At 33.5% G+C, this 20,186-nt stretch overlaps 2 long non-coding RNA genes across 3 annotated transcripts in view; one reads left to right on the top strand and one right to left on the bottom strand.

Moving 5' to 3' along the window:
* The window catches only part of LOC124360794, a 33,483-nt gene extending 14,444 nt beyond the window's left edge, over positions 1 to 19,039 (bottom strand). Inside the window, exon 1 of one of the 2 annotated variants that reach the window (XR_006922276.1) lies at positions 18,990 to 19,039. This is a non-coding gene — a long non-coding RNA (uncharacterized LOC124360794). Of the gene's footprint in view, positions 1 to 4,696; positions 4,801 to 18,989 lie in introns of those variants that run through there. The other variant, XR_006922277.1, reaches the window with a different exon arrangement.
* The window catches only part of LOC124360793, a 58,455-nt gene that overhangs the window by 14,431 nt on the left and 23,838 nt on the right, over positions 1 to 20,186 (top strand). The gene's annotated exons all lie outside the window — the stretch shown is intronic.

The raw sequence follows: 20,186 nt of genomic DNA on the forward strand, positions 1-20,186 counted from the left end.
GCAACATTCATTTTCAGAAATACTAAATATATTTATAACACTGATAATAATGTTTATAAATAGCACTATGTGTACTAGAGAAGTCTTCATTGCTTGTCCAATAAATATTCTGACACAGTTATGTGTGTACTATGGCAGCGTAACTCATTCAAAATTTGAGGTAAAAAGTCATTCATGGCGTCTCAGTTATTGACAGGATGGTATTATCAAAACATTATGAATGGTAAGAGTGGTACGAGTCGTACTATAAAGATTGTAGTATCGTACTTTTACACATAGAGTTTAGTAAATAATTCAGGCACTTTTCTTTCCCTTTAAAGACCAAATGAGGATTTTCCAGACTATTCAAAAGTTTTCGAAAATGAAATTTTCCAACCGGCTGTTTTGCCATTTCGAATGTTTCCGTGAAAAATCCAGTGGAAGTTTTCCCGTTAGAAAAAATAAATAGTTCTACACACACTTAAATAGAACACAAAAAATTCAGGCAGTCCAGTTTTTGAGAATCTCTTTTGTCTGTGTAAAAGATAATTGAAGATTTACCAGGCTGTAATATAGTAGCCTAATAGTGTAAAGATGTTGTTTAATTCCAGATCACTATGACAAAGAACAGTGGGTGAATTTTAGCGTATCCTTACTATCTTGCAGTTAAATCAAATTTAAAATAATCTATATATATAAAAGAAAGTCGTGTTAGTTATACACTATTTATAAGTCAAGAACGGCTGATCAGATTTGGCTGAAAATTGGTAGGGAGGTATCTAAGACCTGGGAGAAGGGACATAGGATACTTTTTTATCCCGTTCCTGATTCAGGATTCCGCCTCCACTGGTCTCTAAAAGTTACAGAAAATATCCGTAAGAAATGCATTACAGCAAACATATCGAGGGTCTCATGGAATAGGGGCGTATGAGCCATTTCTGAAATTTTTACAACAATGACAAAAAAACGTTTTAGTAACTTAGAAACACGTCATAAAATAAGAATATAAATTTGAAAAAATTTATTTTTTAAGTTTAGATATTCCTGAATACAAACCCTATTTCAAACTAACATTACCTAGACAAAACAATTTTTTTTTATTGATTTAAAAAAAAAAGTGTGGCTCATACGCCCCTTTTCCATGATGAAAAGTTAGGAGCCTTTGAATGATAAATTAGCCTTTATGGAAACTTAAGGTTGCAATAAAGTACTTCCAATTCCACAACAAAAGTCCTTTATTATAGTAATAAAACATTTTAAATGCTATAGTTAATATAAATTTGATGAAAACTATCTGAAATTAATTCTTTAGAATGAAAAACCAGGCCTTTTATTGCTTCTTTGCCTTCCTTTTCTTTACAAATTTTCTCTTCATATCTGCCAAAGAAAGTTCATCTTCTTCATCACTTTTTGATTCAAATTCTTTCTTGACTTAGGTGATTTTCTTTCATTGCCGTTAGGGATGACTATCACTAATTGAGAGTAATTCTTGATAGAAGGTATGGTAGGTTATAGGAATCACCCATGATCTGCACATCTCATTTAATTCCTTAATTTTTGCATCAGTAAGTGGTTAGTTTTCTATTGTAGGCTGGACTCAATTTAAATGGTTGGTTCTTTTCACTCCTTTTAATTTTTTTCCGCAGGTTTTTTCCCATCTCCTGATGTTATTTCAGGTTTCTCTGCAATATTTAATTCTTTAAAATCAGTTTCCCAAAACTCGTTTTTGAAATAAAAGCGTGTCTGGTTTTTCTTTCTCTAGATGGATAAATTTTACACTACCCCAATTCAATTTTTGAACCATCAGTTGCAACTGTTGTGTTAATAAAATCATGGATCTTCAATACTTTAAAGTCCTCAAGATGACTTTGACCTCATGAGGTTCACCATTTTTTTGCAAGTCTGATAACATTCTGCCCATTCTCTTGGGCAATAGACAGTTGCCAACTGGCTTGCTGCTTCAATCGTGGCATGCATGGAGTCCCACTCCATGTGGGTGTCTGAGCATTGCGACAACAATCGAATTACGATTCTGGCCGGGACAGTAGTCTGAAAAAAAAACAACTCTTTGACAGGAGGTTCATTCTTGTTATGTATTTGAATAAACAGGAAGCTATTTCTATTGACTTTCTATTACCTGTTGTCTCATCCCACAAAAAACAAAAAACCCTTCCTTAGCTCCTACAGTGTACACTGTAAAATTGTAACATGCTAGTTTCCTTTTGTAAAAAACTGGTTTATCAAATTTTGAGGGGACAGTACAATACAGCTTCCAAATCAAAATTTTGCTGACAAGTGTGTAGGGTTTAAGACAGCTTCTCTAGCGTCTTCGTTCTTTTTCCTCATTTGCGGCTTTTTTTTTCTCTTTATGTGCAGATCGTATTCTGCCTGCCGGGGATCTTTTTCAGACGGGGACCATATCTCAAAATCATAACACCAGCATTGGTCTTTCTTCGGGACATGAACACCTATATTTAGTTTAATTAGGGCTTCTTTGTACGTTGTTTTGCACACAGGTTTGGCATTTTTATCTTTACAATATTCTATGTACAGAGTGTACATTCTTTCTTTATTCAAAATACTTTCGAGGTACTCCTTCTTTGTGTCTTTTCTACACCAGTGAGGAGGTATCCTTGGGAAGGAGTTTATGTGTTGTAACATAAGATTCAATGATCCTTCAGAGTATTTAGTGGGAGGAGAAGATTTTCCCCTTCCCTCATCTTTCAATATACCAGTAGTGGAACATTTATATTTCGTGGAACTTTTATATATATTTAGTGGAACCCAGCCAATTTCAGATTCCATATTTAATTATTAATTGGTCTTAGTAAATAAAATTACACCAGTTTAAACAATGTTTATTGTCACTGACAACATCCTGTTTATAATGACACAATCTGGAATCCTCAGCTGTGCTGGATTAACAGCTAATTGTTTGCCAATTACAGCTATTTCACAGATTAAAAATGGAAAATGAAAATGCTATGTGTAATTTTAAAAGTGTTGTCTTTTTACTCAGTTATTATGATAGCTTCAAACTACAAGGCAGACAACAGAATTGGTTCATACGCCTTTGTTCCATGATTCTGCTATCTGAAATCAGAAGGCGTAAGCACATACGCCTCTTTTCCATGATGCCAAATGAAAAAATCTGGTTAATACGCCCCCTTGTTTTTTAGGTATAAAAAAATAAACTACAAAAGATAAACATACAAAAACTTGACAGAATATGCGCCTTGATGTAAGAAGTAAAAATATGCAAAAAATCTCAAAATCGGAAAAATGGCTCATACGCCCCTATTCTATGAGACCCTCGATATGTTATTAACTGAAAGAGCCTTTTCAATGTGATCAGCTGTTCTTTGTAAACATATATAATGCGACAAAATAAATATATATTTATATCATTTAATTACTATTTTAAATTTCTTTACACTTATAGTTTGAAAGCATAGAGTAAGCTTAAGTGAAACAGCAAATTTTGTTTCAACTGTTTCTGCAATCACTGTTAATCATAGACTTTACTATCCAGATAAGGACAATTCAAATTTGACGTAAAATTTCACCTTTAACTGTAATATTTATCTATTATAAACCATTCTCGTGCTTGATCAGAAGTTGCAATGCAGACTGTAATAATATGTACCTAAAATATACCTATTTTCGTTTCAAAATTACATTGAGCACCATCATTTATTACATTGTATGTGCGCTAATGAATTCCGACTTTTTGACTCCTGTCCACGATGGTCTAATATAGTTCAATTGTATACAAAAATCATGGAATATTGGAGAAAAAATTCCAGTTATTTCACAGGTGCATATTAAGACTGTTTCAAAATTTAAATCTTAAATAGATCATGAGCTTTAGGAGTATCTTTTCAGTGATCTCAGAAGGGTAATAACGACATTCAAAAGAAAATATTCCTCCTATGTCCAATTTTTTCTGTAGGAAATAGTGTGCGAAGCCGTGGGTATTTGGGTTGTAATTGGTATTTTATTGAAAATGAAGAGTTTTCGTTATAAAATACTACAAATTTATTGACGAACTAGAGCTGTTGCCCGCAGCCAATTGCGCATAATTGCTTTTACTAAGTAATATAAGGACTATGGTTCTTAAGATTTGCGTGCGAAGCCATGGGTAACAGCTAGTTAATCAATAATAAAAAGAATTGTCGGTAATAGTTAAAAGCTGTGCAATCCTCCAAAATAAAACAAACATTGGACATCGATACAGAAGTACTCTAACCATATTGAGTTTAAAAATAAAATCATCATTAATTAATTGAACTCTCTCATTAATATTGATTTTATTATTTTTAGTTCTTATACTATATAATTAAAAATACAATAAATACAATACGAATAAAAAATATTACTAAATTCGTCCGTAAGAACTTAAAATTGTGCAATCATCCGATGAATAAAAATATATTAGACTTGAATAAGGACATAATTTTGACATACTCAGTTTAAAAATATAATCCTTATTAATTAATCAAACTCTCATAATATAAAATATATTATTCTTAGTTTTTATTCATTTCATCTTACATTTAATGCTAATTATTAAACACAATTAACTCGAGACACCACACTTTACTGAATTCAATATTAAATTTCCCAGTTATTACATAAATTTCACATATTTTTTAATATTTACTCAGAGTTGTTTAACCTTTGAATTAACTTTTTATGTATATTGAGATCAACTCACACCAGTTTCAAGTAGCCTTTCGGTTAGGGGCTGTCACCAACACACTCTTACACGGTTTAAAATAATAACGCGACGAACGTTCCTGCTAACAACATCTCGGTCGAATGGTTAGCAGACGTTTTATACAATCTATAATTAATTCAAACACATAAATTGAGTATTTCACAAGAAGATTAGCGCAATTAGTTTTAAATATAATCTTCTAAATGACAAGTGCTTGATTTTCCCCCATCAATTAATTAATATATTAATTAATCGAACCATGACAAAAATTAAATAGATAACCTAAAATTATCAAAATATCTAACACATTTCGATGAACTCATTGGGAGTACCAAAGTTCGAGGTTTCAGTTGCAACACTCCTTTTCAGCAATAGTGTATAATTATAACACTGATAATAATGTTTATAAATAGCCCCATGTATACTAGAGAAGTCTTCATTGTTTGTCCAATAAGTATTCTTACACAGTTATGTGTGCACTATGGCAGCGTAACTCATTCAAACTTTGAGGTAAAAAGTCACTCATGGCGTCTCAGTTATGGACAGGATGGTATTATCAAAACGTTATGAATGGTAAGAGCGGTACGAATAGTAATTTAAAAGTTGTAGTATCGTATTTTTACACACAGAGAGTAGTAAACAATGCAGGCACTTTTCTTTCCCTTCAAGGACTAGATGAGGATTTGCTAGACTACTCAAAAGTGTTTGAAAATGAAATTTTCCAACAGGTCGTTTGCCATTTCGAAAGTTTCTCTTGAAAGTTTTCCAGTTAGAAAACAGAAATAATTCTACACACACTTAAGTAGAACACAAAAAATTCAAGCAGTTCAATTTTTGAGAATCTCTTTTGCCTGTGTAAAAGATAATTGGAGATTTACCAGGCTGGAATATAGCGGCCTAAAAGTGTTCAGATATTGTTGCATTCCAGATCACTGCGACAAAGAAAGGTGCGTGAATTTTACCATCTCCTTCCTATCGTGCATTTAAATTTAAAAAAAAAACAAAAACAAAAATACTAACATTTTCCTTAGCAATAAAACAAATATTGGACTTGAATACGGAAATACCTTTGACATTGAGTTTCAAAATAAAATCGTTATTAATTAATCGAACTCTCGTTAATATTAAATATAATATTCTTAGTTCTTATGCTTTATATAAAAAAATACAATAACCACAAAACAAATAAATAGTATTACTAACTTCGTCCGTAAGAAACTAAAATTGTGCGATCATCTGAAAAAAATATATTGGACTTGAATAAAGAAATTTTTTGACATACTCAGTTCAAAAATAAAATCCTTATAAATGAATCTAAATTTCATTAAAATTAAATATACTATTCTTAAGTCTTATACTATACATTTCATCTTACAATTAATAGTAATTATTAAATACAATTAACTCCAGGCACCATATTTTGCTGAATTCAAAACTGAATGTCCCCGATATTACATAAAGTTCGCATATATTTTTTAATATTTACTCAGAATTGTTTCACCTTTGAACTACGCTTTGTAAAGTATGTTATTCTTTTTTGTTTCATTTAATACGAGGAAATTAATTAACACGCTTCCCAATGGAGGCTTCAAATTTGAAAGTTAAAAAGAAACTTTATTTAGAACCAGTTAATTTCATCAGGCCTGAAATTTTTGAATTGAAAATTCAACAATATTATACAATACTGAAAACAACTATACACAACTTTTAGTGAAGTAGGAAATCAAAGGAGATAGAATAGACTTACGGTTTGAGATGAGACCCTATCACCATAACTTGTCTTCAACAACTGAACTCATCTCACAAAAAATGTACTAAGGGTGATGTAGGAAGATGGAGGGAGGTGGTGGGACAAAAATGGGAGACAGAAGAAAGGCACATGTGACAAATAACGTTTCAACAATGTGCAGACATTGGAATCAGCTGTTCTGTCCGTAATCTGCCTCGGACTCGCGCGGCAGACCTGTCTGTCCGTAAATGTGCACTAAATTCACTAGCTAGTAAAAAGGAGCCTAATGCCTCCCACTTATCTCTACTGAGTCCCAGTAGTGGCGCAGTTCTTCCTGTTTCGTAATGGCTGTTATGGTGGCGCGAGGTCTTGATATAATGCCCTGATGTTGGAGCTTGTCATTTGTGTATGTTGTCTTTGAAGTTAGTGAACGACATTGCAAAGATGCCTATGGTGTTGGTATGTAATACATTCAAACAATAGTAAAGTTAGTTTCAACATTAAAGGTAAAGATGAAAGTGTAACAATGTTACATTGTTTTACGGGTTACCATCGTTCAATCATAAACAAATTTTCCGTGTGACATAATTAACACATGTGATAGGGTTAATTTGCTGGATGCATTTGAAAGAATTTCCTTACCTTCTGTTGGACACTACGATACTCGTAATTTTCAAAAATACGTAAAATACGGTACTATGTAAATTTATATTAATTTGAAAGAAAAATTGATTACTTTTTGACCTATTGAACACGAGTATATTTTAAGATCAAGATGATTTATTGAATACGTAAAGGTTGTAAGATCAAGATGGCCTATTGTATACGTGTGGATTATAAGATCAAAGTGACCTAATGAGTAAATCAATTTGACTTATTGAACACGTGTAGATTGTAAGATCAAGGTGACCGATTGAACACGTGTACATTTTTATATCACGGTAACATATCAAATAAATCATTTTAACCTATTGATCACTTGTAGATTGTAAGATCAAGGTGACCTATTGAGTAAATCAATTTGACTTATTGAACACGTGTAGATTGTAGGATAAAGGTGACCTATTGAGTAAATCAATTTGACTTATTGAACACGTGTAGATTGTAGGATAAAGGTGACCTATTGAGTAAATCAATTTGACTTATTGAACACGTGTAGATTGTAGGATAAAGGTGACCTATTGAGTAAATCAATTTGACTTATTGAACACTTGTAGATTGTAGGATAAAGGTGACCTATTGAGTAAATCAATTTGACTTATTGAACACGTGTAGATTGTAGGATAAAGGTGACCTATTGAGTAAATCAATTTGACTTATTGAACACTTGTAGATTGTAGGATAAAGGTGACCTATTGAGTAAATCAATTTGACTTATTGAACACTTGTAGATTGTAGGATAAAGGTGACCTATTGAGTAAATCAATTTGACTTATTGAACACGTGTAGATTATGAGATCAAGGTTGGAATCGGTATTGCATAATTAAAAAGTAAGGATATTGTACTTACTTAAAGTATGCTGATATTTTTTCCTGTGAGAAAATTGCTACTTACCATTAAAGCAGTAAAATATGTAACGTTAACACAGTTTTGATTTTTTGCGGTCTTAGACTAAAACTAAATGTGCAAAAATGCCATAACAAACTTTGTCACAGTTAAATAATACTGGATAGTTACGTTCAAATATTACATAGAAAAATATCTAAAACACAAAACACACAATGCCGGCCGGAACACAGCACTGAACACTGGAAGGTTAAGATAATCCACTGTTGTGTGGCCTTGAAAGTATCTTATCTGTGTGCCGATTAAGAGTGTAGGTTTATTTATATTTCCGACTTTAATACGACTTTCATCAAACTACTATTAATAGAGTTATTATTTCTTCATTAAACTTGCTTTCTTTTTGATGTAGTCATTATCTTCTCAGTTTCACAGTTCACGACCACATTCTTATTACTGCTGATGACCTTAATATTATTATGACTTCTAGGAAGTTTAGTCGGCAAATTTTTTGTTTGTAACTTTAAAAAATGTACTTTTAATCTTTGTTTGGGTTGTTTTTTAATAGTTTTTCGAGATCGGGCTGTGCCACTTTTCTTTGATTTTTATTTTTTAAATATTTACTATTTTGAGCCACTTATTCCACACAGGGCAGTCTGAACGCTGTAAATTATACAATCAAACCTATAATATAGGGCGAGTCCTGAACTATGACGTAATTAGACTGGACGGATAGTGTGACTTAGCCACTGGTGGTGGGCAGTGTGGCCTGCCGATTGAAACCTGGTGCCTCTTCCACCTTTTTTGAAATTTAACTAGAGTTTCACCGAGTTTTGAGTGTTTGAATTAATCAATTATTATATTTTTATATTCGAAAATTATAAAACAGAGAGAGAGAGGGGGGGAAAGGAGAGAGGGGGGGTGAGAGGGAGGGGGAGGGGGGGAGGGAGAGAGAGAGAGAGATAGAGAGGAGAGAGAGAATACCTTATCACAAACAAAATTGACGCGATGTTCCCATGAAGGTTTCTGTTATAAAAATTCCATTTTATTTTTCAAGTATTGATTTATGATTTACTTAATATAATCATGGTTTCACTGCGCTCACTTGTTTCTTTAAATGTATTGTATTCACGGAGCGATCCAGCCTCTCTGTTTTTGGACATTCAGCTACTGTCAAAAATGCCGTCCTCAGTGTCTAAGGAAATTAAATAACTTACATGTACACATTCACAATTCATTAAAAATCCAGAAATAAATTAGAGGTTTTCTTTGTTGCCTCGATATTTAAGTAAGAAGTTTTGTTATTTCAGTTATGCCTTCACTCTAATAAATTTTAAACACATTCAAAGCAATAGCTAAATTCATTAAACATATGATCGTGCTGTCAAAGTATAATTTTTAAACTGAAAAATTCATTACATTTAACAGGTTCTTTCAAATCATATAACACGAATTTAGAGACCAAGATGGGGTTTAATACTTTAGAGGACCAGTGAGACGATGTTTAGGGGGATTTTAGAATTAAGAATAGGCCTATTTTCATCCCAGGGACTGTAATAATTTCAGATCAGTTAGGATCTTTACATTCAATCATGTAAAAATTTCTGATACTCATTCCTTATTATAAAACAGCAAACGTTTTCTGTGTAGTGTAATACGTATGGAGTCAATTTCATAACTTTTTTACACATTTAGTTAACTTTGCTTATTATGGTTGTTTTCAGAATTAGATTCTCTACAATCTGTATTTCGAAAACCAATTTGTTTACTGGTCATTTAACAATGTTATTGGACATCAAACATTTAAGGCGGTATTTTTGTTATTAGATTTTTTGGCAAATTTCAAATTTTTTGCTCAAAAAAACTGTTCACACTACAACCTCTAGAGTGGTTTTATTTGATCTTTCAGGTGATTTTCCTTATAAATTCCACCTTGTGTGAGTTAAAAAGTAAGATCAAAAACATTTTCAGAATCACTTAATTTCACCAGGTGAACTGAAAACAAAGCAAAATCTTTCGCCAGCCATTACTCACTAATGGAGCGTTTTCCGCACCTACCTTCATATAACATTTTTTTTCTTATTTTTAGCTCTACAATCACGTCTTAAATATTCTCTACCATATTTCTGACTCACCCTGTATAAAAACGTTGTACTTCTAAAAAAAAAAAGTTATTATTGTGATCAGCTGAGATGGCATTATGGCGGCAGATGGCAGTGTGCGGATGGTGCGAGAGAGTGAAAGACAGAGAAAGAGTGAGAAGGAAAGAGAGGCGCGGACTGGGAAATATACAGTTCTCAGCGGATGCATGCTACACCCTTTATTTATGGTTTTAGCTACCTCACCCCATGAAAATCGTCAGATTATATTTTTTCCGTAATAATACTTAAAAGATTTCCTTAAAAATGAAAAAAAGTTCAATCGCGCTTGAGTATTTCGAGGTAACGTATATTTTTACACCTTTTTCACGCCTATTTCCTTATGCCACGCTTAAATCGTCAGATTGTTGAAATCCCACTGTTCTACATGTACTTAACTTACCTTGTATTCATTTGACGCGAACGAGTTTTTCTGAGGATCGATTTATTTTACTATACTAGTCTGACGGTCTGCCCTCAACGCAGCCCCTATATTAAAGGTTCATATGTGTTAGGGGTACATTACAGGTACGACATTTTCTCCCCATATTATTTTCTGACGCGCTCTAGTAACGCGAAAAATCCCCGCTCGGGCCTCACCTACTATGATGCATGTAGCAAAAACCAAAGTTAATACCTAACTTCTACTCTAGATTTCAGTAGTAAACGAATTTTATACCACTGGAAAATATTGTTTTAAAACACCATTGTGTTAACGTTAATGAATATAGCTGTGGATGTTTTCACATAACGTACTTCAAACTGTTGGATTCCCTTGACGCTATACTATGAAATTTTGACAGTGGCTTAAAGAAAAAACGTAGAAAAACGAACACTGACATGTCTGTACAAACCCATTCTTTCCCAGAATGCGGTCAGAAAAACAACAAGGACTATGACACAAAATCGTATTAAACGATTATTTTTGAAATATTGCATGAACTTGTAAGAATTTCTTATTACCGGAAGTGATATGATTATTCCCTTCACCTTATTAGACTTCTCAGTCATACTTATGTACTTTACATTTTCTTTAGCGGGACTACAAGACGAACTTTAAACTATGGCACCGGAAACATCTTAGACCTTCTGTATACGACAAGGCTCTTTGACCAAAATAGGAATCCGAGACCTATGTATTTGTACTTTCTTGATTCTGTAAACTTATCTGCAGTGTCGAAAATATAATTAATTCGAACCATAATTGCTACTACTCGTGTAAAATATAATATACGAGCCAGGTTAAACTCTGGACCATGAACAGTGCAATAATATGTCCTTAATGTGTACTCCACCATATTACTCGTACATAATAAGGACTTTTACTACATCGTACAAGAACTTCGATTTTAAAAATTGCTTACGAAGCTGCAGGAAACAGCTAGTAATATAATAAATACAATTTAAATTGTATACTATTATAAAAAGTATTATTTCGCTTTGTTTTTAAAACCACTTTGGTAAAACCTTCTCAAGAAACACTTCTTAAACATACGAGCAACGCACAGAACAATTACTGCTATTGTTAGTCATCTTGAATATTCAAAAACAAAAATTTGTTTGTGTTTAAACATTTAATTTCTTAAACATAATTGTGTACATTATCTGACCTAAAACAGCAAAATTTCCAGCGTAGGTGTAAAATTTGTAATGACATTTAACCTACGAGTATTTTAAAAATTATTTGCTGTCATGGCTTTTTTTTGGTGTCAACTCAGCTGATATAAAATCATTTAACTTTCTGAAGATCCTTAAAAACTGACTTGGATATTATCGAGTATAATGGAGCCTGGCGTTTATTACTGCTTCAAGTCTGATTTCTTTTATTGATAGCCAAATAGTATCGGGGTCTATTTTGGGCAGAGAAGATACCATAGTTCGGACAGGACGATTAAGTTCAAGATTAGAGGAGACAATTTCCCTATCTACAAATGCTTCCCTGAGAAGTAAAATGTTTGGAATTTTTTTGTAACAGAGGGCCAGGTTTCCTAGGCCTTGTAGTTGCCTCTCAGCCATCCGGCTTATTGTGCACCCTCTCCCAGGTTTAAGCTGTATCAAATCCCAGGCCTTTAAAAAAACCATGAGATCTTCTGAACAATGCTTTCCTGTTCCAACCCCTCTTCCGTATGCATAAGAACAACTAGGGACCTTGAGTGTTTGCTCTGTAATGCCGGACATTCAAATATGACGTGCTTGGCTGTTTCGTCAGCCTCGCCACATTTCCTGCACAGTGTTTCCTGAACTGGAATACCTATTCTGTTCAGGTGACTTCGGAATATCCAATGACCTGTAATAAAACCAGTCACCTTTCGGATCTCCGTTCTACTCATTCTAAGGGCATCTGCTGCAATGTTCCTTGATGGTCCCTTGAGCATCCGCTTTGCTTGTACATTCCCCTCAGTATTTCTCCAATGTTGTAGGTGTTTGTTAACCATCCACTTGGTAACTGATCTACGTGCTAAGTTATATGAGACCCCACACGTTGGTTCAGGACCGGTAAGAGGACAGTTGGCTCCCAAGTTAGCGCAACTGTCTGCCCCTTCATTACCTGTGATTCCTCTATGTCCAGGCACCCAAGTTAGAATAAATTTATTGGTTTTCGCCAGCAATTTCATGACCTTATGGCATTCCCAGACTGTCTTCGAATTACAGTCATGGTTGGCCAAGGCCTGCAGAGCAGCCCTGCTGTCCGAGGTAATGTAGATGGTTTTGCCTTTGTAGCCCCTTTCCACATTAACTCATGTTTGCCATGGAACTGAATTGACCAGAATAATCAGCTGGCTTATTTTGCTAACCATATCGGTGGTTACGCTGACTTGTATTATTGCTTGGTCTATTATATATTGGTCGGAATGGTTATTTTCTAGTCCGGAATATGAATAACCACTATTACGACCATTACGGTAGTGACATCCGACTGTAGTTCTCCTGACTTCCTGACCATGTAATCGATCATGACAAAAACAGTCCGTTGTTTTACTGACGGTTCTGTCATTGGTTATCGCGACAATGGCAACTTTCGAGGCGTACAGAATGCTGAGTGCAGGGATCCCACTCACTCTCCACATAACAATAGACAGATCATGGTACTTTTGCCAAGCACATCGGATTTATTTTGAAGTGCACATCGATTAGTTACGTATCCGGTAATTTTATAGTGGTGTTGACTGTTAGTGTGATTAGCGTGACTACTGTGTTGGTTGTAAAATATTCTGTTGTTATGTTGAATAACTTGATTATATGGTTTGGAATATTTAAGGTTGGTGGAAGTTGGTTGTTTGTGGAGTTCTGTACTGTGGGGGTCAATCATAAAATATCAACAATGCAGGCATTATGGAGGGATTAGGGCCTGCCATAATATCAATAAAACAGCTGTGTTATCTGCTTTTGGCTTTAAGAATGTAAAAATTGCGCTAATGTTAGTATGTGCATAACCAGTTAAAGACTCTGAGGAATTTTACTGGCGGTAATAGAACTGATTCTGAGCTTCTCTCAGTGTTCTATTGGTTAAGAGTGAAGAAGGTATTGTCTCGAGCAGTGAGGGCCGACTTTGATTATATGCAACTGGATGTAACCAGGTACCACGAATTCTAACCTCAGTTCGTGGAATGGATCAGGGAGGGATGAACCTGAGGTCATGGCCAAGGCTCTAATTATCTCGCAAACAACACCAGGAAATGTTGCAAAAAATCATTATCTCTGCTAAGCCTTGAGAATAATTTGGCAATTAGTGAGGATGCTACATCTGTAGAGCGTTCAACTTTAAACTGTTGAAGTTGTTGAATCGCAATTAATACATTTTCAATATTTCGGGCTGTTGGTTGTGAAAGTGCGCATGATATTTTGGGCTGTGCGTTAGCATGGTATATGACTGTTAGTGTAACATCAGTCAAGGTCACTGTAGTTCTAGTTTGAATTAATTATTTTTTTTATTATGTCGATTTCATTCAGTTTATGTTTTTCTTTAACGTATGCACGGGGTGGAACTCTCATTCCCTCAACTATCTTTGCGGCTGTGATAGCCAATAGAAAGCTTTGATCATAGACAGAGTTGCTTTTAACTCTTTATGTAATCTATGATTTTGTTTTGGGTATGGTGTCTGGTTCATACATGTTTGATTGAAAAGCAGATACAAAATAAGTGAAATAAAATAAAATTGCACTGTATATATTCCTACTTGGGTAATAAATAGACAGGGGAAGGGGGTTCTGTAAACAATAAACAATAATATTATTAAGACAATTATTTGAAAGTTTTATCCAAAAAATTGAACTGAGCTTGCTTTGTGGAAAACTTAATGACATCTTCGAAGAAAATTGGAAGCACTTAAAAAACAATTTATGATTTGAAAAATACAATTTTATTTTAGTGGATTATTCATAATTACACTTTTTTTAAATTATATTTTGTTAACTAAATTATTATTTCTTATATTATGAACTTTAGGGAAACAAATAAATTTCAACGATATTAAGTTCGCATTGTTAGGATTATAGATTATAAAAAAATGTTTAAGTGGGTAATTGAAAGATATATGTTCCTCTTCCATATTTACTAAGTGTAATTCATCAATTTTGCAACTCCAATATTTAGATACCAAATACTTCTGGTCGACGGTTCTATGTTGATTATCTGTGTCAGGTTCTAACCATGTGTTTATAGACATAGGCTTTATCGTTTTATTTGCAAATGACACTAAATAGCCATTGAAACAATGAACAATCTCTAACATTTTAGGTTTGAATCGCAGTTCGAAGAATATCGGCAATTTTTGTATTAATGCAATTTTGTAAAAGTGTAGAGTTATATGCCTTATTATTAATTTAATGAGGGATGAGTACCGATGAAATAGAATTCTCTTAGTAATATTTTTCAATATTCATTTGTACCTATGCATAAATAATTGTTTTAGCTGCGTTTTTTGGCCACCCTCAGCTCAGACATATTTACAGTAGCTACTATGTTTATCAAGAAATGTTCTTAGTCCAACAGCATAATATAAACCCATTAAATATATCTGATAAATTTGAAAAAAGAAATCGAAAAACAGTTATGAGAAAGTTACGTATGATTATTAAGTTTATTATTAAACAGCCATGCTGAAACAAAGCCAATGGCTAGTTCGCAGATTTTGTCAACACAATTTAGTTCTTTAAAAATATAGCCTAAAATATTGAATTACCCTAAGAGTATTTTACATATAATATAATATCATATTATCACTATTATATTATCTTCCCGGTGCTGTAACATAAAGTTAGTTACAAATGATCGCCTCAATCTGCAGTTGACATTCATATAAGGTAAGGAAAAATCATTATTACGTTTTTACTACTATATAATACAAGTATAATAGAGTATAGCAAGAAATACAATAAGTACGAGCTTATCGAACTATAGATAATAAGCAAAACTTTGCAAATAAAAATCGTAATTCTATCTTAAAATTGAAGGAAAATTCTTGTTTACAGAAATTACAAACTCCACAAATTAATTTTTAGATATATTTCACCAAAACATGCAGGTATATACTGTAATTGTTTAATAAACCTTCCAATTCTTTGGCGATTAGCAGAGAATTATCCCTCTCCCACTCATAATAGTGAAATTACTTTGGGGTTTTCCCCATAAGAAAAATATATAGATTATTAACGTCAAGCATTTTACAACCTTATGTTTGATCGTAGCCTTACGGGAGTTGTCTCATTTTAATGAGATTAATGTTTTCTAATAAATTAGTTATTATTTCGAATGGTTTCCTAACCCTACAATTTGGGCCTAGCTAGACAATCTACACCGCTACCCATCATTTTCCTCATGATCGCTGCCCACCAACATCCGGCCAGGCAGCTTGCCTATATATGCCTGCCAGAACCTGTTCTGGAGTTTTCCAGATTTTAGGAGGCTCTCATTGCTAAAATAAAGACTATTTAGTCAGCACTGTTGACTATAATGTCCATGGATATTGATACCTTACGCCCCAAATTCAAACCTATAGTGAGTGACACTCACCACTATTAGTAAGTTATATCTATGAGATATATCTCATACTTATACAACTCAAAATAAGAGCGTAAAACTGCTTGAGGCTCATTATTATGGAGAAAAATTCAAGGTCATTTTAGTACAGCCTTCCGAACGCATCATCACGATAAAAATATATTTATTTTCGTATGACAACTACAAGTTGTATGACAGTATCAATATCTTTACAATTTTTGTAATAAAGTCAATAGTTCAAAACAGCAAGGTTCTTAGATTTATTCAACGATGAAAGAAATCAGCCTAAACAGGGAAATCCAATTAAGAGAGTCAGGTTTAAAGCGCAAATTTAATAACATATACGCTAAAAACTCTCATACTGAGTAAAAACAACCAGACACCAAGTTCTCCCTCAATTTTATGAATTCCGATTGGTTTTGGATGCACTTTAGGCAATCAGGAAGCCTCCAAAATAACCTGGCGCCGACATCAAGAAGCAAACCTGCTGCCAAAGTCGACTGGTACGGTGTCTATCGGAGGTTCACGCGTGATCGGGTGTTGTGCCCGTGTACCGTGGATCCATCAATGTCTGATACACTATTGAATTTTGCAAACATAACAGTTTAAAAAAATGTATAGTGACGATAGTGTTAACAAATTTAATTCTTTGAATGCACTTTTGCAAGAGTCTCGTTTACCTAGGTCCTCAAAAACGCGAATGGCTCGTTTTTGTAATACAAAACTCTATTAATGTGTGTTAGAGTAGCCGCGCCCCAGACCAATAAACCTTATCTTAGCCGTGGCTCAACAAGAAAAATTTTAAGTAAATAAGTTTAAGCAGGTACTTGGCAAGTTGGCACATCAGGAATACAAATAAAGAGGCAGACTGGTACACCTGGTCTATATGAGTACGCCAACTAATATCATCTATGTACTCCCAGATATTTAAAACATTCATTCTGTTTTATAACTGTATTGTTATTTTGCATGTTAGGTGAATATTATTTAACCCTTCTAGAAAATTCAATTCAAACTGCTTTTTAGGTCACATGTGAATTTAATCTATAAAAACTTGTATATCTGCAACAACATGACTGTTAATCTCCAATTCTTTAGCAGCGAAGCTGAAAAAGTTGACAGCAATATCGTCAGTGTATAGTAGAGATGTTGGGCTACTACCGGCAAATTATTTACATGCAAATCGTAAAGTGATGGCCCCAGAATCGATCCCTGGGCCCAGAATTTAATGGGGCCCAGGATGAACGGATGCTTTCGACCTTGACACACTGCTCTCTTTGAGATAGATGGAGCTAAACCACTGTAATGCCATGCGGCCCAACCCTAGGTCTCTCAGGCAATCCAGAAGGAGTGGATGGCTCAGGCAATCGAATACTTTTTTCTCAGTTCCGTCATGACCCTCGCGTCCGTCTTTTTTGTCTATTTCACATTAATAATATCGGAAATAAAGCAAATTATTGCTTCACTAGTGTATTTACTCTTCGTAAATCTAAATCTGTTTTATAGAGAGAATTTCTTTTGAATTTCGAAAAGAAGTTAAGCGGTCAAGAAAAATCAATTCCAAACTTTTACTAAAATTGGATATTTGAGATATGGGGCGATAATAGTCTAGAAGCCTTCTATCGCCTCGCTTGTGTACTGTATTATTTAGTGCAATAGGAAACTAACCTAATCTAAAGTAAGCTGATATAATGCTAACCAGTAGCCGGCTGATGGCATGTATACTTGATTTTACAACTCTACTCGAAATAACATCAATCTCTGATAGTGTTTTTACTTTTTAATGTACGCACGGCAACAATTACTTCTTTTGAGGTTACAAGATGCAATGAGCCAGGGCTATCAGGTACAAAGTTTTGTGTCTGGGACTGCAAAATGGGTTCCATTAGGTTTCGATTTAAGAGTTTTGCACCTATGAGTATATTTGTGAAGCGATTATTCAATATCTCACATATTGGCTGTTTGGCATTTAAACCTCATCATTCCAACTCATCACTTAGTTAAAAAATTTATGACACATATTTCTTTTTAGATGGATCAATTAATTTCCATTTATCTTTACTCTTATTAGAAGATAAAAGAGGGTTTTATATTTGTGTTGATACTTAGCAGCTTTTATTACAATATGATATAGATTTTGTAATTTTGTAGTAATTATTTTTTCTTAAGTAGAGCTCAGTTTTGAAGTTATATGTAAGCGGTTTACAAAGTCTTATTTCAATTTTGTTATACTCCGAGAGAGCCATTTCTTGTTGGTTTTATTGCGTGTGATTTTTGATGTTCTCCTCCTACAAGCAATATCAAAGCTGTACCTAAATGTTTGCAAAATGCATAAAACATTATATGAATAGGGAATGCATTTTCGACATCCCTCCACGACTCTCTATATGATGATACATAAAGGCAAATGGGTGTTTGCAGTATTACAGCACTGTCTGTAGGTCTATTATCTTGTCCTTGCCTTTGCAGAACTTGATGAGACAATGAGAACACCACCTCATCTTGATTTGTTTATCTAGGTGTAATGAAAAGGCGTAAAGAGTTTGTTTTGAGCATCCTCGCCACCTACTTTTTTTATTCTTTAGGCGAACGTGGACTCCAGATTCCAGGAGTTCAAGAATCGGGGGAGGGGGGATTGAATTGGAGCTGAACTCAACATTCGTATTGAATCAACACATCCCACCATTGCTACGATAGGTTTATGATTTGTTTCACGGGGTTCCATTTAATTATAAGTATTCAAGAATTAACATTCAGGTTTAAAGTGCTCTATATTAGAAAAGCATTATGTTGGTTTTACCAGTAGAAAACTTTACCATAAACTAAGAGCAAAACTTTACTGTATAATATAACCTTTTTTACGTTACCAAAGAGATACTGTTGTCAAAAGAAACACTATGTTCATAGCAATGGCTTACCTGTGTTTTTATATGTAAGTGCATGTGTACAACCACCACCTTAACTGCAATATTACATTAGGAATTTTCAACTAAAGGATTTTCATATTAATAATTATTATGTCATTATGGCAGACAGATAAATTTTGAAATGTGCTCTTTGTTTACAAGTAAATACAGCTGATTAAATTTGTGAGTTAGCAATTGACAACTAATTAATAAGACGGACGTATTAGTTCAGTGAGTAACTACTAACTTCTTTAGATACTGCATATACGAGTACCATTCAAAAACACCACTAATTATTGAATACCACATATTATGTAATTGTACTATACAGTTTATTTCACTATACTATACAATACAGAGAAGAATGTAATTTTATCAACGTCGGTTGTTACATTACAGCTAACTGATAATATATTGTTCTAAGTTTATTATTAACGTTGGTTCTTACATTACAACTAACTGATAATAATTTGTTCTAAGTTTATTATCAACGTTGGTTCTTACATTACAACTAACTGATAATACTTTGTTCTAAGTTTATTATTAACGATGTAAATATTGAAAAGGTAATACGATTTCTGACATTTGTCATCTTTGTATAGTAAAAAATATTATAATACAACGGTTAGAGGATTTAAACCTGCCTATTCTGTTGGAAATTGTGTTCTTTTCATTTTCTTTATTATTTTCCTTCTCTTTTGCTTTATTTTCTTTCTTTTTTTAGTGCCTGTCCATTGTAGCATCTTCTAACTTGGTGCTAATGTCTCCTCACCTGACGAAGAAGATAGATTTCAATCCTCGAAACTTTGTGTTATACATTTCGTAACCTGTGGCGATAGAAAATAGCCAAAATCCTTTTATACTTTCAAACTAATAATTACTATATTATTTATAACTATTATAAGGAAATAATAATCACAGGTTTAATATTACATCTCCAAAATCTCATGTGTACGTCATCGTTGTTTCTATGTGTCTACTTTGGTATTGACTACTTAATTATTTAAACCTTTACCATAGTACTGATTTTTTTCGAGTCTATTACAATACTGACTATTACATTTTTACTTGTCTATTACAGTATTGTGTTAGCATTACATTGGCGTTTAGTGTACGATTGCCCTTTCTTTGGTACTTAACGTGTGGACTGTTACGTTTTGTTTATATCCCATAAAAATACCAGGAAAATTTTAAAAAGTTTACACCATA

This window comes from Homalodisca vitripennis, chromosome 4, assembly GCF_021130785.1.
Source record: "Homalodisca vitripennis isolate AUS2020 chromosome 4, UT_GWSS_2.1, whole genome shotgun sequence".
Lineage (NCBI taxonomy): Eukaryota > Metazoa > Arthropoda > Insecta > Hemiptera > Cicadellidae > Homalodisca > Homalodisca vitripennis.